The following is a 24,642-nucleotide window of genomic DNA, read 5'->3' on the forward strand; positions in this document are numbered from 1 at the left end:
TTTTGGCTTAGGATGAGAAGAGTCCTGATAACACCCCGATGTTTTAATTGTTGCAGAGCAGTGCTTATACCAAGCCAAGGACATCTCAGCCTTTCGCTCTGTTCTGCCAACAGGCAGGCTGGGGGTGCAGTAAGAGCTGGGAGGGGACAGACCCAGGACAGGTGACCCAAACTAGCCAAAGGGGCATTCCATACCATCTGACGTCATGCTAAACAATATATAGGGGTGGCTAGGCGGGGGGAGGGGGCCGGACTGCTTGGGGTTAGGCTGGGCATCGGTCAGCGGGTGGTGAGCAATTGCATTGTGCATCACTTGTTTGTACATATTATTATTACTTTCCTATTATCACCATTGTACCATTATTATTATTATTATTATTGTTATTATTATTTTGTTATTATTATTATTTCCCTGTCTTATTAAACTGTCTTTATCTCAACTCACGGGCTTCACTTTCCATTTCTCTCCCCCGTCCCAGAGAGGGAGTGGGGAGGGTGAGCGAACGGCTGCGTGGTGTTTAGCTGCCAGCCGGGTTAAACCACGACAATTGTAAAGGACAATAAGGTCTCCACTGAGCCTTAATTCCCTAAGCTGAACAACCCCAGCTCCCTCAGCTGCTCCTCATAAGACTTGTTTTCCAGACCCGTCATCAGCTTTCTTACCCTTCTTTGGACATACTCCATTGCCTGAATGTCCTTGTAGAGAAGGGCCCAAAACTGAACACACATTTAAGGTGTGGCCTCACCAGAGCGCAGTATAGGGGGACAGTCACTTCTCTAGTCCTGCTGATCACACTTTCTGATACAAGCCAGGATGCTTGGCTCATATTCAGATGGCTATTGAACAACAGCCCCAGGCCCTTTCTGCTGGGTGGCTTTCCAACCACTCACTCTTCTGCCAACTTTCTTCTGTAGAGTTGTGTTGGGGTTCTTGTGCCCCAAGTGTTTGACCTGGTACTTAGGCATGTTGAACTTCATACAGATGGTATGAGATACCCCATATATCGGTCCAGCCTATCCAGATCCCTCTGCAGAGCCCTTCTACCCGTGAGCAGATCAACACTCACACCTAACTTGGTGTTTTATGCAGGCTTACTGATGGCGCAAATTTTCATTGTCTAACTCCAGAATAAGAATGAATGGGGGCAAGTGAATAAACTGTTATTTTCTGATCTGAAGCCCATTTCCAACACAAACCAAAGTAACCATACTGTCATGCTATACGTAAGGATTTGATGTTTATGCCAGTAAACGTGTTCCACTGTAGAATTCTGTTGTTACAGTGGCCTGATAAAAAAGGAATGTTTACCAGAGAATGGATTTGCTCTTCCAGTGACACAATTTAACTATCTTGGCTTCAGCTTGTGTCCCTTCTAAAATTCGTTTCATGCTCAATAAGTGCAGTGAGTGGTTTTAATTTACTCTTTTTGTTTGTTTTTTTGTGGAGATTGAGCTAAGCTTTTTTCATTCAGGACCGAACAACAGTGTGAGGTGGTGACTTAACTTTATTTTTCTCCCAGGTAAGAGCATCAGAATTATACTTTGGCAAACATTAATTCTATTCGTATGTGTGTTAAAGGCTTAAATGGAATTTGCAAGCAGATGTCTGTAAAACTTGAAACCTCCCAACTTTTGCAGGGTGTCTTTAAAATAATAATGAGAAGGCATTTCAGGCAATAGTTTTTAGTATGGGCTAATAATTTTGACTTAGTGTTGTTTTCTTCTGCAGTAGTTTTTTAAATACTTATTTCAATACTAGATAGTGTGCATTCTTTTCTTAACTTGTGGTTAGATAAATCACTATTTTTACAGACTTTTACTTTCATATATCAGTGTCAAAAATGCATGAGGAAAAGGGATCTAACTAATCTGCCTCTTCTTCATAACTAGACCAATCTTGAGTTTCAGAAATCAGAACAATGTAAATGTTTGGAGACAACTTACTGGCTGACACAAATTCGGGAATTATTTAGTGTCATACTGTAATCAGTATCTATGTAGTTAGCGATATAAGTACGTTTACTAATTTGTCCAGATCAAACAGCAAGCCTTCATAGGTACACTGAATGCAAGATAAAATTACCTTTAACTTATTTTATGGAGAGGATTGTGCCCATAGAATAAAGAAAGACACCCTGATTCCTGAACTAAGCAAATGCTGTGTGTCAGTAAATATACAGTAGTAACAATGTGGTTTTTTTTTTTGTTTGTTTGTTTGTTTGTTTTAAAGCCACTTATAAATCTTTGTTTTTTGAACAGATGGAACAAGGAAGAACTAAAACTGTAAGGTTTAGAGTGGCTCTTGGAGTCATCATCTTACTTAAGGAAAGTTCATAATTTTGGCTTACAGTAGTTTTATGTGGTTTTATCATGGAATACAAGGGTGTATAGTCCAAAAATAACAATAGGAAAGGTGTGTTATCTGTTCATTGATACCTTTATGCAGGATACTAGAAGATAACTGTTCATCAGAGCACTGTTCCTGTAATAGTCTCTTAGTAGGAACAGTGGGGACAAAACTTCTCCAGCTTTAACGCCTGTGATTAGCATGGGTGAACCTGGTGATCCCTGAGGTCCCTGCTATGGTTTGGCTAGTACACCAATGAGCTGGCTTGTGTTTAGGGACAAAATAATGAAATTACACAGAATGCTGTTGTTTAATCGCCCAAATTAGCACAACAGATATCAGCAAATATTTGTGCTTAGCACTTCATTAACAGCATCATGGTTAAAGTATTGTCAGTGACTTCCTCTGGTCAATCCTGAAGAGGCTCAAGGTCTTAAATGACAAGAACAAGACACCTTCTGCCAGCCTGTGATATACGAAGTGTCATAAATGTTTTCTCCCAGTGCTGTAGTAACAGTGTGAATTCCTAAAAAAATACAGAAACAATCCCAAAGGAAGAGGGATACTAGATTCTTTTTCAATTATTTGCTGCATGATTGGAAGGAACAGATAGGCCGTGTAGAAATGCAGTGCACTAGAGCGCTGCCCAGTCCTGTATGAATATGGGAGATGCCAAGAGCTTTCAAAAGAACAGCCTTGAGAAGGAGAGGAAGAGTCAGTGTACACAGAGACACAGGGCAAAAAATTATTTAAATGATCTAAGTGTGTGAATTTAAAATACGTTAGTTTAAAAATAACATGAACAGACTCTCTGAAAATAAAGATCACCTACATCTGATTTGACATAATTTACTTCCAAGATAAATTAAGATAAACTCAATTAAGGTTTTAATTCTGAACTATGGTGTTTACACAGCTATATAATAAGATACAAGTAGTCTAGTTAATTGTGATTAATTTCCTGAAGTACCCTGATGTAAAAAGTCCAAAAACTCTGTGTTTTGTGGGATGTGTTTAACTAAGCTTTTCTTTCTAACACTGTCTTAAGGACCTATAATGTATTCAGCACGCACAGAAGACCCAGTATGTTAATGAAGACAAGGAGGGTAGACTAAGAATGTAATATATTAGCAAAGGTTTTTCTCCTCCAAAACAAAACAAATAAAATAAAAAGATAAAAAAAAAAAACACAAACAATGAACAAACAAACAAAAAACAAACAACCCCCCCCCCCAAAAAAAAAAAAAAAAAAAAAAGGCAAGCAAGCAAAAGGACACCAACCAGTTCCAACCAGTTATTTCTTTTAATATAGGTGTGCAAAAACTGAGGTAGAAAAAAGATGGAAAAGGAGACATTAATTTCCAAGACAATCACAGAACCAAAACCAGATAGTTATGATAAAGATAAGAAAAATGATTTGACCAGTTAAGACTTGTGAGTTATTCTTAAGCAGTTAGATTTTTCCAAATTGTATGTGGGAAGAAGGGCACAAATCTCAAAGAACGTGTATTACAGTGATCAATATGGAAAGATACTTCCATTCAGCTTCATGCAGGATAGAATAAATCCCTTAATCTCATTCAGGTATTAATAGCCTATTAAGATCACATTGCAAAAGCTTTTCTAAATTATGTCAATGTGAGAAGGAAACTCTAACTATGAATTGTTTTAAAACATTACAGCAGGATTTTGGCAGTTATGAATTTTATCATGCAAGAGAACTTGTTCTGATCTCTTCTAAACCTTCCTCTATCGCTAAATACTGTCGCTAAATCCTCTATCGCTAAATAATCAACGAGACTTGGAGCCTCAAATTATTGTATAATTTGGGCTTGTGAGATCAGTGTTATGTGTTTATATTATTATTTCTCAAGACAGTCCATTATTTCTGATTAATTTTAATTAAGCCAGCAAATGGCCTTTTATTGCTGTACTTTCAGTAGCTGCTCTGTGCTAACATTTGTTTGAGTTTACATTTAATAAATATCTCCTGCTTAACCCTTCAGCAGCAGCTTGAACCGGAGTGCTGGTAATGAAGATGTATGGAAATAAAGACAGGAGAAAAGCATTAGAATGAAATGGATTAAGTTGGCTCTGAGAAGTCTGAAAGGCTCACATAACAAATGATACTATAAGCACGTCAAGGCTGAATAAATATCAGATAGGTTTAATTGGGTTACTTCTTCAAGGTCACACCTAAGAGATTATATATTTGTGTTAGGCCACACAACTTGTATGCTTCACTAATACAAATAAAAGCAATGCACTGGAGGAAAAGGGAAGGTACTGCTAACCTTCCACAAAATGGTATCACTTACTATTGGGCATTATGCGACTTATGTTTTAAAAAAACAATAGATTTTCAAAATCCTGTGTTAAGTGACTAAACTCTTGTAATACTCTGCAGGAATTACGCATCAGCCACCACCTGTCCCCCAGATAAATGTCTGGAAGGAAGCTATTTGTTGAAGTGTAGTTACTGATGACCCAAGTTTATGCATTATGTAGTGGCATGATGAGTTGTTTCAATTGACTCTGAAAAGTGATTTGAAAGTAGGAGCAGTTTAATAATAAGGATGTCATCTTCCTTATTTTAGACTGATACTTTACATTTCCTGTAGTCACGACTGTAGCCCAATGAGAATCAGTGCAGCTACTTTATAAAGGTTTGGTTTCTTGGATACTGAAAAGTGTAATGCTCAGCAGTACTTAACTATTTCTTCAAAATTTGTCTGATTAGTATTTTTATTAGTAAAATGATTTTGATACTCAATTGTTGCATCTAAAATTATAATGTGACTTTAAGTTATAGTTGATTACAATACTTAAGAAGTGCATACATTAAGTATACTGGAAATTGTATGCAAGCTTTTGGGCTGGGCTTTGATTTTTATTTATTTATTTATTTATTTATTTGTAGGAAGAAGTGTTTTAAATGGAAAAAGTTTTAACCTAGCCTTAAAATTCACTGGGAGATAAACATCTTAAATTCAAAGGAATTTAACTTCAGCCAAAGTACTTCCTCAGATTAGGACTACTTTACTAGATGTAAGTAAACAATATCTTCTTCACTGCTCATTTTATTAGCAGGGGGCATTTATGATGAGAGTACAGTATTTGGTATCCTTTATCAAATGCCTGTTCAGCATCCCCTTGGTTGCTTGAACCTTTGAAAATGTGTGGAGTTCAGTGAAAGTCATCCATTGGAGTACAACATTTTTTTTAAAGTTGTGTAGATAATCAGAATGCATTTAAACAAATACGTTTTTTTTTTGTTTGTTTGTTTGTTTTTGTTTGTTTGTTTGTTTGTTTTTTCACTTAAGAGGTTTAATGCACCCAGTGGTGTTTTGCTGGCATTGTGAAAATATTCAAAGTCTGAATATACAGAAACTTTTACTTGCTGGTTATGTTTGATAGGTGGTGATTTTGTAGTTTGGTTGTATTTGATGGTGGAAAACAGAATGGATACTTGTGTAAAACGTCTGATTAGACTGAAAAGAGAGATTGATGTATGTGGCAAATACACTGGGCTTTTCTGTATGAGTTGCAAGTATATGCTGTTTTCTAGAAAAGACTGCATGTTTAACTCTTTGAAAGAATTGCTCCCTTGCTTATTACCTAAATATTCTTTTTACTGCAGCTGTGAAGCTAGCAGGTGTTTACAGGTCCCTTTTTCTTAAAAGATCAAAATATTTCTTTTCAAATTTGATAAGCAAAACAGTGCTTGAAATCTCAATCACAAGGCAAACTTGCATTTGAGATAAACTGATCTGACTCGGTTGATGTCCATGGAGTTAAATCAATTATCACTCAATACAAACATGTCAGTGGTTCATCTAGTCTTATGTTTGCATAACTGGTTAATAATATATTGGTAAGAGCTACAATAAGATTTTTGTGTTGGTAATTAGAAGTGAAGTCCACAAGATACTAATAAAACATCAAGATTATTAATAAGTTTCTTACCTTATTAAGATTTTGACATATGCCTCATTTAGGTAGTTATAAGTCTGTTTAAAACAAACAAACAAACAAACAAAAAAAACACACCATGCCATGATATAAGTTTGTGTATTTTCTTGTTGTATAATGTGGTGGTTTCACACTGATAATCATCTAAGCTCCATCTGGATCTCACCCTATACGGGCTTCCAACAGGCAGCAGCTCTTCAAGAACTGCTCTGTACTATGGGGTCCGTCTGTCAGGAGCAAACTGCTCCAGCACAGGTCCCCTACATCCCCACATGTGGGTGGCAGCTCCTCCCAGACCCCCTGCTCCTGCATGCACTCCTCTCCACGGGCTGCAGCTCTTGCTCAGGGGCTCTCCATGGGCTGCAGCTGCTTCCAGGCCACATCCACCTGCTCCACCAGGGGCTCCTCCATGGGCTACAGTGTGGAGATCTGCTCTGTGTGGGACCCATGGGCTGCAGGTGGACAGCCTGGTCCATGATGGGCCTCTCTACAGGCCATAGGGGAATTTCTGCTCTGACACCTGGATCTCCTCCTGCCCTCCTTCTGCACTGGCCTTGGTGTCTTCAGGGCTGTTTCTTGCCCCTTTGCTCTCCCAGCTGCTGTTGCACTACACTTTTTTTTTTTTTTTCCCCTTTCTTAAATCTGCTCTCACAATCAGCGTCGCTCACTGGTTCGGCTTTGGCCAGCAGCAGGTCCCTTTGGAGCCAGCTGAAATTGGCCCTTATCTAACATGGGGCAGCTGCTGGGCTCTTCTCACAGAGGCCACCCCTGCACCTCCCCCACCCCCCACTACCAAAACCTTCCCATGCAAACCCAATGTGTATATTATATATAACCAGTGAACCCTAGAAAAAAAAGATTTTGCTATCAGTATTCCTCCTCAGCAAATGGGAACTGTTACTAGGTGGTGGGTAGATGTCAGTGCTGCCAAGTGTATAATGAGCAAGAATTTCTTGATGTTTCTTATGGGTCCCTTCCAACTCAGGATATTCTATTATTCTATGACACAAGGATGCTCCAGCAATCTGTCTCCTGCCAGTCAAGGAAAGCATTCCTTTCCTCTCTGGTTCTTCTGTGACTCTGTGCTAAAAGTTTCTATTGCAATGGGTCATTGGATGACTGGAATCAGATGATGATAACAATAATGGACATTTGCCTTGAACAGACTGCAATTATGAATCCTGTTTTTTTTTTTTTGTTGTTGTTGTTGTTTGTTTTGTTTTGTTTTTGTTTTTGTTTTTTTTCATTAAAAAAAAAAAGAATTGTGGTGCCTTGGTTCTTTAATGTGTATCTATCTTGTAGGGTCTAAAGAGGATTGCAGACTCGGAAAGCTTAGGCAAGTGTGGCAAAACATAGGACGGAAGGGGGAATAACTTTTGTTACCATGTAAGTCCATCTGGTATATGAATTCAATGACGAACATGTAGTTTGAAGTCTGCTTTATTTATAAAGAAGGGATTGTTTCTGGTGCTGATAACAATTTAGTTAGAAATTCACGGTTTGTTTCACATTTCATACAATACCTTTGGTGCTTTATGGTTTTGTTTTTTAAATTTAAAAAAAACACTTGACTTCTCCTGACAGTTTTTGCTTTGGAAGCTGTGCTGTGTAGAAACATGCTAGGGAGATCACCTATCCCACATATGACAAAACTTAAAACTAAGAGAATATGCTACTGCAATTGATTGCATTAACTGCCATCAACTCAACTGCATTCCTCCGTAAAGTTTTCCAGTTTCGGTCCAATCTGCTTTCACTCATTAAAGGTTCTTTGATTTTTCCAGAAGCAAAATTCTAAGCATCACGGCATTCACTGTCAGATTTCTTTTCCATAATGTTTAGTTTGTATTTTTGAAACTTCTCTCACAAAACTTCTTTCACGTGACCCCTGGAACTGCTGTATTTTAATTTCTTCGTTACCCAGTCCTCTTAGATATTGCCTATGTTACTAACATATTGCCAATGTTAGTACAGAAATACTGTAGTTGAGAAAGGAATTTTTGTACTTCATAACAACCACGTGTGTGTATATTATTTACTATGATATTACTATTTAATATGATTTACTATGCTGATGCATCTTATATTGTGACTGAGGACTTCTGAAGTGAAGTGTAAGAACTTAGCTTTCTAAACGAGCCTTTAATTGCCCTGTACATTTACTGTATGCCTGGGAATTGGTAGGCAAAGGCAGAACATCATTTGTGAGACTAGAAGGCAAACTATTTTTTCCTGAATTAATGAACTCTTGCCACTGTGTTCACACTTCGGAAAAGAAAAAAATTCTTCACAAGCCTGCAAGGGTTTCTGAACTGCATTTGTTACAGTGCAAACGGTGCTTGTGCCATTTTGCACTGAAAATGTTTCCTTCTTTAGCTCTATGCCAGTTATAATCAATAATTAGCATAGGTTGCCCTGCGAAGTTGTTATACATATTAAGACTTTTATAAAGGAATTTAATAAGTAAGATAGATTTTACTGCTTCTTGCTTGAAGCCAGTAGGCTGTAGAGTTCAAATGGTCACAAATATGTATGTCGTCAGAGCTGTATCATCTGTCATGCAAATTATCCTGTCATATAATACTCTAGGAAATATTGGAATAGGTATAATTTCTATAATAATTCTAGAAAGTACTTTGTGATTGTGACTATGGAATTTGTACTCTGCTGGGCTCTTCAGCACTAACTAGAGCTTAGAACATATCATGGGTGATGGAATGCGTTCATAAATACCATGTATTAAAATGCAGATGCATGGTTTTTGATTCACAATGTATCAGGATCCAGCCACGTTTACTAAGGCCATGATATGGATGTTAATTTCTCTTTTTGATTATATATGCCAAAAAAAAATGTATATAGAAGAGAAAATATGATCCCTTTCACACAAGTAAAACAGAGGCTTCACTGAGAAATCCAAGTGTCAATGGGGCACCAGTCCTGTTAATGATTTCAAGCATTTGGAATGTCAACTTCCAGGCTGTTAGAATAAGATCTCAAGTTTTTCAAGTATCTGTATCAGTCCCAAAGATCCCAGAAGAATAATGTTAATTGTAATTATGCCTCTGTTAAAGTTCATTTGCTCTCGCTGTAGCAATGAAGTGAGATACGAATACAATTCATTCATCTCCAGCCAAATATGACTCTGTGTGTGTACTTTCAACTTGTTATTCTTTTGTTGTAAAAGTCACAGCATGTGTACATGTAGTGGTAGTACATGACCAGCTAGGACAATCATGGGGCCTAAACTACAGGAAAACAGTTCAGGTTTGTAACAACAACAGCATTGTGCTTTTTGATAGCAGAGTTTATGGTTAGTTCTGATATTCTGTCCTGTTTGAACATGGAAGAGGAGGAAAAACTTAAAAAGCAGTGAGGGCAAAGGAGTGAGGTGGTGTCATATTACCAGAAAGCCTTGGGCAGAAACCTATTTCACCAAAATCAATGAGTACTTGCACCAAGTCCTTTGATCTGAGGATCAGATACCTCCTCACTGCTTTGAGCACACCACCCCACTTGCATCTGAACTTCATGAAACAGGATTGCAAAAAAGTGTATTCCTTTTATAAATGAGCATTTTGTTGTATTAAGCCTATCACATATAAATACACAAATATATAGCAGCATTAGAAAATAATCAAAGGAGCTATGGCTTTTGGTTGACTTTTCCTACTTTTAAAAATTGCTATTTTAAGATAGTTTCTTTTCCGTTTTAGTTTGCAAGTATCCCCCTATAGCTGCTCTTTCTCTCAATATCATTACAGTGCAGTGTCTTCTGAACATTTAACAGCCAGCAGCTTCAGCATTAAAATTCTTGCTTAATGTCCTGATCGGTGAAAGCTCTATTTGGTTTACACAAACACAGGTATGTCTTGGCTTTTTAGGTGTGCTAGGATACTAGAGTCATCCTAGGGGGCTGACAGATGCCATGTGATGAGATGTAGGGAAGGTCCACGCATTTCTTAAGTGGTAGCTGAAGTCAAGTGAGACACTCCTGGGCCATTCAAATGACACTTGACACAAGCTCTGCAAGAATCTGTTACTTTGCACAGAAAGTATGGGGGCTGGTTTCCAGTTGCTAGAAACAATGGTATGCGTAGTTTCTGGTTTGGTGCTCTCCCTACTCAGTACTGTTTTGCTATGCCCTGTTGTAATGGGAGTGGAGGTGGTGATGACAAAGGTGCCTCATTCTGCCCCAAAATTCAATTTTCTATATGTTGTCCAAAAGCCTTGAGAAACATCTTATAGCTGTTTTATAGAGACATGATATTTACTGTTGGTAGAGAACAACTATCAGACTCCTACAAAGTAGATGTTGCTATATAGGGCACATAACATTTCAAAAGAATTATTATTTTTTAGAATAAGCATATTTTTCTAGAGCTGGTCTGTTAAAATTACTAAAATTATTAGTTCTATCATAGATTAAAATAATCTCAGCCTGAAATAAAACCCTGAATCCCAAACCCCATTTGTATCCTGCTGAAAGCTCTTCTACTATACAAAGTTACAGCCAGAGCACAGTTTTGTGTTTGAGTAACCACAAAAACCCTTTAGTACAATTTAAAACACTGCTGATGCTACTGCACAGTCCTGAATCCAATGTCCAGGCATTTCCATAATAGTAAATAATCCCAGATGTAAAACCAGTTAGGTCATCATTATTGTTATCACCCTACAACAAATACCAGAAGAATTAGTAATGACCAGCCACTTGCTGTAAAGTGTTAGAGAAATATGTCTTCTATACTATGCATGCAATAAATGATGTGGCTGGAATGTAGGGGAACATTGGTTTGATTCCCTGCACCTGGAGGCTTGGGGCTGTTTATGTCTTTCTCCTTTCAGGTCAAACGTGGGTGTCCTGATTCAGTTTCTTTTTTATTTATTTATTTTTACGATGTGTGCTTTTTCAGTTTTTATTTAGCCTTTGCATAGGCGAGGGCATTTAAAGTAATACCTCATTCTCTTTGCGCTTATTTACGCGTATGACATACACTTACACCATAGCTGTGACTGTCTGGAGAATAACGATTCAATGCATGAAAGTTCTCAATGTCTGACATTTGCTTTTATTCTGCATGGGAACTAAACCAAAACAATCCTGGTTTTTTTTTTTTCTAAGAAAAATGTCAAAACAGATGTTTTAAGGGCAGGGTGGGGAATGTTTTTAGCTTTTCTTTGTTTCTGTTTGTATCGGCAAAAACTATTGGAGAAATATGCACACATGAAGGATTGTCTTCATAAAAGATCACTGAAATTAAAGCACTTCCAGTAAAATATGCTGGTTTTAGGAATCAATAGGTCAATAACAGTATTATCTCAGTGTCCCTATTAGCTATGTCTATAAACGTTTCAGAACACACCTTCATACGTTTCCCCTACAGCAGATCTTACGCGAATGTATTTCAGAATAAATACATTAAGCCATTCACAGAAACATAAATATATTTGTGAGCACAAGACAGTCATTTACACTTTAGTATACATACAACTTTAACACACACATAATAGCAGCTATAAAGCAATTCATCACTTTACTTTCTTTTTCCCAACAGACATGTTTTTCACACCTTGTGTGGCTGGAATAGGAATCAGCTATAAAGGGTGTAAGGCAGAGGTACAATAGCAATATGGAGGTCAGTAAAAAGAAAAAAAAAAAAAAAGCTTCTACAAAGAGCAGCAAAATATATCCCAGTGTTTCATGAGTACTTAATCTGATCAATACCATAAGTCAGAATCATATAAAAGACATCTGTTATTTTAATAAACTATAGACTTTGAAGAGATCCATTTCTTCATTACCGCCCCATATCCAAATCATGTCTTTATGAAACAGTATTCAGACACGTTCTCTGCAAGGATTTTACTATCTCATTTTTTTCCATATAACTAGAGAGTTTGTCGCCTGTAGCAAAAACTAGGGGGGTAGGTCAGGTTTATAGCTAGTCTACAATGTTTTTAAGGACACTATTCTTCTCTGGAGCTCACTCTTAAGGAGCTGCCTTTCTACAGAAGTGGTAGGAAAGAGAATGGCATCCTATTTTGGTAGTTTGGGGTAATTAGAAATGAGCCTTCTCATGCACAGCTGAACTACGCAAACAGCAGTCTGAGCAGTTAAAAATTAAAAAATCGCACTGTCTATGGTGAACTAGAGTTCCTGGTTGGGGTAGAAGTAAAATATTAAAGGAAATTCCCCAAGAAAATTGTTGTATTTGGAAGTTAAATTCTGTTCTAAATCTAGCTTTTGTGCTGGTAAAAATGCAGTTGGCTATGATTTTTTTTTTTTTTATCTTTTAAACTAAGGTGTATGCAATTATGTGCTTACTTATATCGGTTCTACTCTATGGAGAAGAATAAATGAACTATACCAGTGACAGCAATTTCATACCATTATGCCAGCAAATCATAGCCACACTTAAGGGATTGCACTACATAAGTCTTCTGATATAGTCATAACAGTTCAACTCTTGTGTGTAAACAGATCCTTTTAGAATATGGCAAGTATCCTGCTGATCTGTGCTTCTTACTAGGATTACTGGCCGCCTGTGAAAGAGCCAGAATATTTCTAATATTTCTACTTGCATTTTATTGCTTCCTGTTCCCATCGCAGCTAAGTAGAGAAGTTTAAGGAAGAAGGCTTTATAAATAATGAAATTAATTATCTAGTAAGCATATTTTAACTTTATAAATGCTGATTTGCTTTTTGTTGAAGATTTTGGTGAATAGTGAAGGAATTAGTTGTATAAACAGGGAGGCAGACTTTAGACATAGCTGAAACAGTTCACACGTTACTCCTCTGTACTTTTATGAGCAGAGGAAATTCTTTCATTTTTGTATTGCTTGAGTTCCCCTCTTTAATCTTCTTCTGTGTAGTCTATAATTTATTTGCTTTTATGGGGAAGACAAAAGATGTATGTTCTTCTGCCTAATAAACTGAGCATAAATTCAAATCTAGTTTCCGCAGTGATGTAAGCAAAAAAAAAAAAATCAAAAAAAAATCACACTTTACAGAGCATACTTGACTATTTCATAAATGTCTAAACAGACTGTTTATTATTATGGACACACAGACTTGTCTGCGTAAAAGTCAATTATGACAGAAGCACCATTCCACCACTTGTTTTTTCCATCTGTCTTTTGACTTCTACCCCTTAAGCAATGGTAAAGGCATCACATTCAACACTGTTTATAACAGTTGGGTCTTTCTGTCAATCAGTTTAAGTAAAAAATAAAAATAAAATAAAATGAAATTGACATTATAAAAAGCAGGCGCTTGATAACGTTAACCAGTACAGGAACCTAAACCTTTGTGATCTGTTGTAGCAATTAATTATACTGTATTCTCAGGCTGCATATACTCAAAACACAAGCTAGTAAATTGACAAGTTGGCTGGCACTTCTTTGTATGTGTTAATGTACTTTGTATCGACCTTTTATTAAGCAGAATTACTGTGTGGTTTTTTTTTGTAAGAGATTCTTTGATTTGTACGTAATTTTTTTGAATTATCATGCTGCTTCCAAGGCTCCCATTTAAAGCCAACAAGCAAAGTCACAACTAAGCTTGATGGCACTGTCAAGCTTGATGGCTAAAAGTAAAGAAAAAAGGATGCACAATGGAAAGGCTAGACAATGTTTTATATATACCTCAAGCATCTTGAGCCTGGGTGCTTCATTTCTGATGAAGGCTAGTTATGAATAACTGAAAACTGGTACCAGTATTGTAGTCTTCATGTTGCATGGAATGAAGAAGTTTAAGGTTCTGTTTCTTTGTTTGTTAATCTCATCAGAGAAGCAAAAAATTATGTAGACTGTTGAAAGTTGCAGGTTCTTAGTGGTAAGGTACAGTTTGAGTTGCATTTGTGAATAAATCCAACATGATCACTGCCAGGAAAAAAAAAAAAAAAAAAGTGTAGCCTGCATGGCAACTTTTAAGATCATGTACTTTTGTTTCAACATTGTAAAAGTCTAGGAAAGTCTAGGAGATTTTATATGGAGAGATGGAATACCGTAGCAGTTAAAGAGAGGATGTAAGCAGTGCATTTAAAAAAAAAAAAAAAACAAAAAAAAAAACAAAGTTATCTGACATCTGACTACCTGCCATTCTGGAGAGTTAAAAAAATAAGTGTTCTATATAGAGAAAACAATAAAGACAAAAATACTTGATTTCTTTCTTGAAATGAAGCAGACAAATACAGTTTCTTCTGAACTACCACGTTAAAAAAAAAGGAAAACTCTTTTTTCTCATCCTTATGAAGGAGAAAATTTCCATGAGAAATTGAATTTATAATCTGGGTGGTATCCTAGAATTTTCATCAGTAACTTATTAGAAGCAGGTTTTCACCTCTAGTAAGAAAATGACATTTTTATATAGTAGTGCTAATGAAAAATAATGGTTTCCGTTGCAAATTTTATGATTTTGAAAGATATACAACACTGATGAAATATGATTGTTTTTAGCTGTCCTTAAATGTTTCATGATGGTGTTTGGTTTTGGATTTTGTGAGACTGGAAGGTTAGAAGCTTTTTATTTTGTCATAACCACAATTAAAAATGTTTCTCTGTGTAGTAAGAGCTCTTTGTTCTGCACTTCCTGCAACTTAGAATGGTCTTCTGTTATCTTTCTCCTTAGCAGGCTCCTCATCATGGTGTAGAACAAACAGTTTTGACTAAATTTTTATGAAAGTTCAAAAGCAAAACAAAAGCAGCTATTAAAAAAGCAAGAGTTTGCAGATGGATAAAATAATCAATAACATTCCCCACAATGTGAATAAAATTCCTAGTAGAGTCAAGTAAATGAAACTACTAGGATAAAATACCTTGCTTTAGGTGCAAGGAAAAAAAAGTGCATTTAAAAGTATTATCTGAAAAAGAAACCAATAAGAGAAAGTAAAACATATTAAACAATGAAAAAGGTAGCGTTTAATAAATCTCTCTCATACTTGTTTTGAAAGCATAGAAGTGATAGATATAGAGTGATGAACTATTCTACGTTAGCAGTTGACGACTGACGGTCTTCTTGAACAGGGAATTGACTGAATGTCTCGCCCATTAGTGGTAGTTACCAATGTGTTTTATAATACCAAGGACATTGTAGAAACTTAAGTATTTGTTACAATTTTCCAAATGGGCAGTCAAGATGACCAAAGCAACTGTAGGCTCATTAGACAAACTTCAGGCTGACACAGCCTTCTACCAATTACAAGAAAAGAATTAACGTTGGTCAGTGTACAGTGTGTAAATAAATCTTACCAAATAAGCCTGAATCATTCTGTAATCAAATTATGGATTTGTTTCATATGTGAGTTGATAAAATATGCTTAGACATGCTTAGGTATGCATTTGATATCATATCATATATGATCCTTTACCTGCAAGGATAAAGCATAGAATATATGCTGTCTAGCTGAGGCACCTTAGAACATAGATAACGTAAAAGAATCGAATGCAGGTGTTTTAACAGGGCTGTAATAGAAGCAGTAATAGTAGGGTTGACCCACTTCAATATTTTTATCAGTGACCTTGGGGTAAAGTTAAAATAACAACTGATAAAATTAAATCATGATTGAACTAAAGCAACTAAATAATTACGGTTGCTATAGTACTTATATGGGTCCATCTGGAGCCATTGTCTGATAAATTGGAACTATTCAGACAAAATCGATTTTAATGGAGTTTAGTGTGTAAATTTAAATCGAGAAATTCACAGCGCTGCTGTAGTTGTTGACTAATTTTTTCAAGCTAAGTTCCTCAGAAGAGTATTGAGAATGGTAAAAGCTTCTCATGAACTCCTGTGCTATGTGTCTACTAGCGAACTAACCAGCATTAAGGTTTTGCCTTAAACATACCATTTAATTGTGAAGTGATTGCCTAGAACATCTATGTTATGGCACCATCTGAGGTAAAGCTTAGTCTTAGCTACCTTTTCAGTTGTATTCATAATATATGTGACACCATACTAAATATTTTTGAAAGCCAGATAGTATAGATCTGTTGCATTTTGTTTGTGTAATGATCAGTCAGATTAAAGGAACTCGACATACACAGGCAATTTTTTTTTTCCAGCAGAACCTCTAATACTGTAGCTGTGTTCTTTATATCAGCAGAGTAACTGACTGAAATCATATGTGAAGCACCCTTCAAAAAGATGTTAAATAAGGCCTTTCTGCAGTGGGAGGGGAAAGTGAAATGGGTGTTGGCCTAAAGATGTCCTGCTGCAGCATTACAAGCTAAATGTTTTATATGATTTGAAAGGAGTGACGTGCTATTTCAGCTTTTTCAGTAACCACTTTGGAGTATCTGTACTATTTCCTTTGGGTAATGTTCTGAGCTGCAATCAGTTCCTTAAAATGCTGTTCCTGCTGATTTGTGCAGGAGGTCAGTGAAGGCAGAAACCACCTTTTAAAAGCCTATCAAGTTTCATTAGTGCTAATTCTTTCCTTACTCTTAACTGTTTGGAAACCTGTTCAGTGGGTTTTGAATCATAGAGTTGTAGTTTGAAGATGTTCTAATGTATCATTTAATGTCCCTTTAAGAAGACAAAAATTAAGTACCACAAACATAGGTGATATTTGCAGTTTGTACAGTGTAGCTCAGCGTTAATGGCTTACTGGAGAAAGTTGACTTCAAGTTACAACCAGTAATTCTCCAAAGTACAGTGAAATGAACTTCATTTAAAACTTCTCTTGTGGATGCAGGCAAAAGTGAACCGTGGTTTACAATCAAGATTAGTACGGCCCTCTACAGACTAGGCAAGAAAATCATGTACATTTGTATCCCTGAAGATGTTGGGTCAACAGAGACCTTTCTCAAGAATCTCTCATTTCTTAAATGAAATAAGATCTAATCTACCTTCATATTGCTGTCTTCTTTTATCTATCACCACCCTGGCTAGAAGATTTTTTCAGTCATTTGATAAAAATGTAAGAGTTGCTTGTTCTATTTTTATATTTTTAATTATACAATAATTCAAAAACATTTTTAATTTTGACTCAAAAAATGGGGAGGAGGAATGAAGTAAATTTGTAAAGCTCACGTCTTTTATCGTGCAAAGATTTGGTCAGTGTAAGATGAGAAGTTTAGATCCCTGAAATTTGCAAAGTTTTAAATCAAGGGCTTTAGCTTAAATTAACCTCAGTAGCAAGTTTTCATTGGAATGGTTGAAATTTGGCTACTTCAATATTAAAAGGTCAGTATTCAATTAAAATAATTCAACTTGAGCAAGTTTTTCAATAGTTTAACACCAGATTTTGTATTATCAAAATAACTTTTATTGGGGTATTTTAAGAATTGCTTGCAATTTCTGTTTGGATGGATTTTTTTCTTTAAATATAGGTTCTCTATATTTTTGACATACTGGCATCAAAATTCAATCTAAATCAAAGGATTTACAAATGAATACACAGTGTAAAAAAAAAAAAAAAAAAAAAAGCCTATGGATATGTTCATAACTATTCACTTTTAAAACTCAATGAAAATTTTACGTGTTTTGGAATAAACAGTTCTGGATTCACTTTGTCCCCAGTTACAGGTCAAGAATTGTCTACTTTACTTAAATCAGTTATTCACTTCTTACAAAATAACATGAGTTGCAAATTAATTCTGGCATTACATATTTCTCTTTATGCATTGCCTCAAGTAATTGAATGGTTCTGTGAATTTAAAAGCACTGTTGTCCTCACAGGGAGTGATCTGTGCAGGTCTCTTGATGCTGAATAGCTCAGAGGAGGTTGTTATAATACATTTCCAGAGCAGCTGGATTTAAGCTTTGGACTCAAAGACTTGGAGGTATTTAAGCCATTTTTACCCGATTACCAACATCTGATCTTACAATCAGACATCTTTTTTGAACCAGTGTTATATACAGATACTATATAGTTATACTGATGTAACTTCTAATGTAAACAATGTTCTACTGATTTTACAGGGCTTTTACATACTAATATTACATTAAATCCTCACATAAAGAAGCTATATTCCAGCCTGTTTTACCACAACATGGACATTGTGTTGTTTAAATTACACAGGTAGAATTAAAATAATATTAAAACAGTAGAAATTTTAATGTACCTGAGCTCAGAAGAAAAAGGTCAGAACATTTAACTTTTTTTTTTTTTTTTCTTCCTACATCTGCTAGTAATATGTTAAAGGACTCAGGACAAATCATTTTTACCAAATCATCTAAAGTCTGAATGCAATTATTTTTAATTTTTATTAAAAAGTAAGAGAAGTAAGATTTTGCATTATTTACTTAAAGATTACAAATCATTAGGAGATACAGCTTTTGAAATGGTAAAATTAACATTGATTTTTCTTTTTGACATTATTCACCGGAATTAACAGAAACATGACATGTCAAAATGCAAAATCATAAAATAGTGAAATTTATCTTCAATTTCAAGCATATTTCTTTTATCATTTTTATTATTAAAATTAGCTCAGCTTGGAATGTGCTTGTTCAAAGGCCAACATATCTGTTAGTTGAACAGATGAGCAGTAACAAGCATAAGGAATTCAAGGTGGATTTATTGGGACAGCTGGAAAGTGAGAACCATCTTAAAATACTTTAAAAAATGACAAAGTTATATGAGTGAAAGGTGGGAGGTGAGAGTGGAGAAAAAAAAGAGACTGCAATTGGCCCCGGGTAAAGACAGGAAAATGGAATCATAAATCATGTAAGACAGCTGTGTTCTTTTATCCATGCATCCAGATGTTCTCACTAAATGTGTAACAACTTCAGAATTATTTTACAAGGAGGAGAGGGACTGTGAATATTCCATTTCTCTCTTTCTTAAACAATACTTGCTGGGAATGTTTGATGCCAAGTAGAAACTTTGACCTATGTTTGCAGGAGACCAAAATCTGAAGAGTTCTTAAACATAATTCCTAATTGACATGGATTATGATATGATTTAAGCAGTCAGTGCTGAAAGGCTGAAGTTGTATTTAATCTTTAGTTAATCTTTTTGAAAACAGAGACTAGAATCTCTTTGTGAAGTATCTGGATATACAAGGCCAGATACCCTCACTCACTAGGAATTTCGAAATTCTAACCAGTGTCTTTGGATGATGGAGTTCTTTTAGAATTAGAATCAGTTGCATACTGAATTTGGAAGTAGATGAATTTTAGGTAGCAAAAAAATGAAATTATGAGTTACTTCAGATATGTTTTGAGATGGCAGCACTGGAATAAGCATGACAAAAGATATCGAAATAACTCCCAAATGGAAATTGATTTTCCTCCCTCCTCTCTGATTCATCTTTAAAACATAATAGTTGGTCATAAAACAACTTTCTATTTTGCTTGGGAAAAAAAAAAAAAAAGTAAAACATTTCCCATTCTTGCAAATGTTTCTTTATAACCTAGAAGTAATAGGTAATCATATTTTTTTTTCTTTATGTTTATTTTCCCTCTACAATCTAGTTTTGAAGCTTAAAGATGACTCCTTGGAGCTATTCTATAGCCATCTGGAAAGATACTTTATGCTCATAATTTTTTTTTAAAAAAGGCAAGCTACTGGGTATTATTAGGTTATTTCTGTAATTACAACTCTGTGACTGAAGGCAGCTATTAAGTGATTATCACACCGTTGTTTGCTACAGAGGGGAGAGGAGGATGAGTCTCCATTAAATCGTCAAAGATCTGTGAATGTTCTTAAAAAGGTGCAGATATTATATTTTCTTTTTAATTTGGTTCACAGGGACCTGAACCACTATTCTTAATTTAGCTCAGTGCAGAAATATAGAGAAAAAGAAAAGGCAGATTACCTCTGCATTCAGAACTTACTATTGAAGTCACAGATAAATAACTGCATCTCCAGTGAAAAATACAGAAGCTGATTCTTTGTATTGAAGAAACATGATCTTTTGCTTAAAAATTATATGACTTGCCTAGTGTTACATTCCACAAAAACCTGAGTCCCCATAAACTAGAGTATTTTTCTCAAGTTTGTTCTCTATAGTTAAGAGCATGATAAAATTGAAGGTGATATTTGGTCTCTATAGATTATTTCTGTGTCTTTACATAAAAGCAGCCACTTCACAGTAGTAGAGATTTTTGCAAGATTTATCATGGACTGAGATGTGAGCATTTTAAAATATGTTAGAAGACACTAGGGTCCATTGTGCATTCTTTGGCAGATTTTTCTTTTTTATTATTATTTTCTTTCAGTGAAAATAGTTGTTTCTCAATTTGACATGTCTCTACTATATAGAATATTCTGCACTTTGTGCTGTTACATAAACCTAGTTAAGAAAACATTTTTACATTTTTAAGGTAATCCTCTCCCTCCCTCTCCTCTACTTTCCTTGTCTATGAAACAGTTTACAATTTCTCCCTCAGCTTGTATGTTGCATTCCATTCTTATGTGGAAAGGACTTAAAATTCATCATCTTCAGTCTTTAATCACATTTTTGTTGCCTTTTCAAGGTATGATCAAGGTGCCAGTGATTACTTGATGCATCTTGTGAAAAGGCATTGGATTACTCCAAAGAAAAAAACAGATGTGGCAATTAGGAAAGTTAATGAGTATCTCCAAAAGCTGAGGCAACTTGCTTAGTCTTGAGTGAGTAGTGGAGCGGTAAAGACCTTTCCTATGGGAAAGATGGGAAATGCAAAAGGTAATGCACAGGAAGAATGTACAGTGGGAGGAGTGAACCAGGGTGCAATATTTTAAAACTAAAATGTGCTTATGTAATTGAGAGGAAGAAATAGCTCAAATCAGCCTAACGAGGATGTAGCCACCTGTTTTACTACCATCCATAATACAAACAATATATGATGGAGATGAAAAAACAAAGATATTTAAATATAAATGAGTTCGCCTTGAGATGATTCTCTTTCTCTAATGTAAGATGGACACTTTGAGAAGGAAAAAAAAGTTCAATAATTCGAAGTGCTAGTTACTGGCGAGTTAAGGGAATAAAAGACAACATTGAGTAACCACTAAGAGTACATAAAACAAACTTGAAAATTAGAAGGAAGGAAGTCTAGAACAGAAATAATACTAAAAAGGTAGAGAAAAACTCATTAAACCTGTGGTGGGGGAGGCTGATGGAGACAACGGAGAACTGTTGGAAAGAGTCTTTAATAAAACAAGGACCCTGAGATTAAGTTGCACAATGACATGTGAGGTTCATTTACTGCATTCAGATTTAGGACTATCCAAAAATTGACACACTTTCAGGAACAGATGTTGCTAATAAACGAAATTTCATACACAAAAGTGCAGGGTATCAAAGGAATACCTTTCATGGGCAGGGACTCATGGTATGACTAAACTGAATATACTTGACAAGATCTTAGATGGTACAAATCAGCGTAATTCAATTGCAGTAGCTAAAATCTGCCTATACATGTCATATTTGAAACTTATTTAATTTTTCTCCCATAAAAAGATCTGCCTTTCCCAGAATTGGTTGTACTATGACAATTATTCCTAAGCTGATGATGCCAAAGATTGACCCATAATCATAATAAAAAAAAAAAAAAAAAAAAAAAAAAAAAAAAAAATAGATTTTTTTTAAGGAATTTGTGTAATTGTAGCAGAGCAATTTAAAACAATCCTACCTTCCTTTTTATTAAAAAAAAAAAAAAAAGAAAGTGAAATCTTCCTGCAGTGACCTTTGGTCACTGACCTTCAGTGACCAAATTTCACTGAAGCTGTCAGGCTTCAACTTTACACTTTGAAAGATTTAGTATAAATATGGGTAAAATCTTCTGAAAATCTGGAACCAGCTTTTTACCCTGTTTCCAGTACTTGGCTTTGGATTTCTAGAATATATGACAAACCTCTGCTGTTTCAACCTTTGCTGACTCACACTGCTGATGAACAAAAAGATGAGGGACTTTTTACCTCTAGGCAATGCATGTTTTTCTGATGGAAGTTGGCAATCAATCAAACAGCTGTGGAAGGCATTCCATATGGATAGAATGATGACTGGTTGCTGAATGTGAAACTGTCACAGTGTTTTCTTAAGCAATGAATGAATGTTATACTTTTTTTAAACCTCATAAAAACACGATTTACTAGAGTTTGAAATGATCTTGGATGAAAACACGACCATACTGAGACTATCTAAGAATTCTGTTAATGCCTGTGGTCTCACAATTTACACCGGGAACTTTTGATAAAAGGAATCTCAGAGATCTTTGAGATTTTTGTTGGCCTTTTTTGTTTGTTTTTCTTCCAAAATTCCTCATAGACTCTTCATAGTATTTGGTGAAGTTTAAATGCTAACGGGACAAATTCATTTGTTCAGAATATAAATAGTCATCTTTGGGGAATAGCCCGTCTATATTTTCTGTTTTGGAAGCACCAAACTTCATGGGTTTCTATAATGGGTATGCCAGGCTGCAGCTGGCTTGGGAGAATTGGGAAAGTAATCCTAATTCTTTGCTGCCTTAAGTATCATAGTTGTCCTTGGGAGAATGAAGGGACTTAGCACCTCTGAGGCTTCCAGTTTAATGCTACTGTATTGTTCTAATTTTTATTAAGAAAGCAAACAAAATTGTTGCCAAAATATGTATTCTATGAGAATGAGAAAACAAAACAGATTTTTTTTTTTTAATCCTTGGATTCCATTCAATACATTTATTTTCCTCTAGCAAGGACCAGGTGTTGGGACCCATTTCATTAGTCCTTTCATGCAAATGCAGGAAACTTCTGACCCTGCTGTATATAATTGGCAAGCTGAGTAATTACACGTTATATAATTATATGTTTAGTTCTTTGGAAATGGACCCAGGCAACAGCTTTCAACCAAAAAAAAAAAAAAAATCCAAAGCAACCAACCAAAAAAAAAATCCCATGTACTCAGCGATATTTCTTTCCTCTGTTTGCATTTTATGTATGAATGAGTCTCTTTTATTTATTTTTTTCTGCTTTTTTGTATTGTATGCAAATATTACAAATATTTGTATACAAATCTTTTTGTATACAAATTATTTGTAATTGTTTGTATTACAAATATTTGTATACAAAAATATACAAATATTGGAGAGTGAGGCTTTAAAATAAGACCATCAGGAACCTAAATATTTTCTGCTGTTGTCAGTATCACCAGCCCAGGAGAAACATATTTTATTTCCTCTCCCTTCTCTTTCCTCCCCCCTGCCCTGGCCCTCGACTGATCTCCATGTTGCTTACCCATTGCACTCTTTTGCATGCTTTAGAATGATTTATTAAAATGTGGAACAGTAGTTTTTAATTAAGATCTTGGAAACACATGAAATGTAGGGCTGATGAAGGACAGTATTATCTGAAGAAAAATAATATGCAAAGACAGGGGCAGTGGAGACAAAAGACATTGGCATATTGAGTTAAGTGGTGGTGTAGCTATGCAAAAAGAAGAGGGTGAATATATCACTGCACTACAGTTTTGGTTCAATCTGGGAGCAGTTTTCTTTTGTGTGTGTTTTGGTTCTAAATGCAAATTACTAGTACTTTATTATTCCAGGGTTTCCTAGTGGCATCGGAAATTCAGAAAATTTCTTCTACATACAACAGTACCTCCTTCTGTCTCCACATCACACAGTCCAAATAAGATATTCAGATAGCGACCAGAAGAAGTTGGTTATATGGACTTCCTTGTGACGTGAATCCTTAGCCTCTCCTTCAGGGTAGATGTAGATTTGTCGTGGATCACATTGCCAACAGAGTGAGAGAGAGAGAGAGAGAGAAAAAAAAAAAAAAAAAAAAGATGAAAATAGGGTGTGCCCCAGGGGGTAAGAAGACATGGCTAATCAGATCAAATCTGAATATAAATAGGATGTAAAGAGACTCTAAAGGGCACTTTAGAGTGCAAGTATGTAGAAAAAAACTACACACACACACACAAAACACACAAAAAAACAACCAACTGACCAAACAAAAAACACTTTCCCACACAGGAGCAGATATAGCTTGTGTACGTGGTATTGATTGCATGACCACTTAATGGAAAATCTGCTTCACCAGTATCAGGTGGTAGAACTGAAGTTTTTGAACTCTATGTTGCTTAGTATGAAATGCTGAGTAGAGAATACAGTCAAATACTGGATGACTCTGCAGGGACCAGATTTCTTCCATTGTTACCATGGAAAGTTTAGAAGAATTCCTTCAGTTCACAGGCTTAATTATTGTACTTTTTTTTTTAAACTGTTACTTTTTTGACCTAAGGCAGGTCTCATAATTGCCATGTTCGGAAAAGGTTAATTGTCTGTTTAGACATGGAATAGAAACAGAATATTTAATTCTACAGTTACATCATTCACTCTAAATATTCTGGATCAAGGACTTTGTGGGTTTCATTTGTTCAGTGCCCAGCACAATAGTTCCCTTGATT

The sequence above is a fragment of the Aythya fuligula genome, chromosome 5 (genome assembly GCF_009819795.1).
Source record: "Aythya fuligula isolate bAytFul2 chromosome 5, bAytFul2.pri, whole genome shotgun sequence".
NCBI lineage: Eukaryota > Metazoa > Chordata > Aves > Anseriformes > Anatidae > Aythya > Aythya fuligula.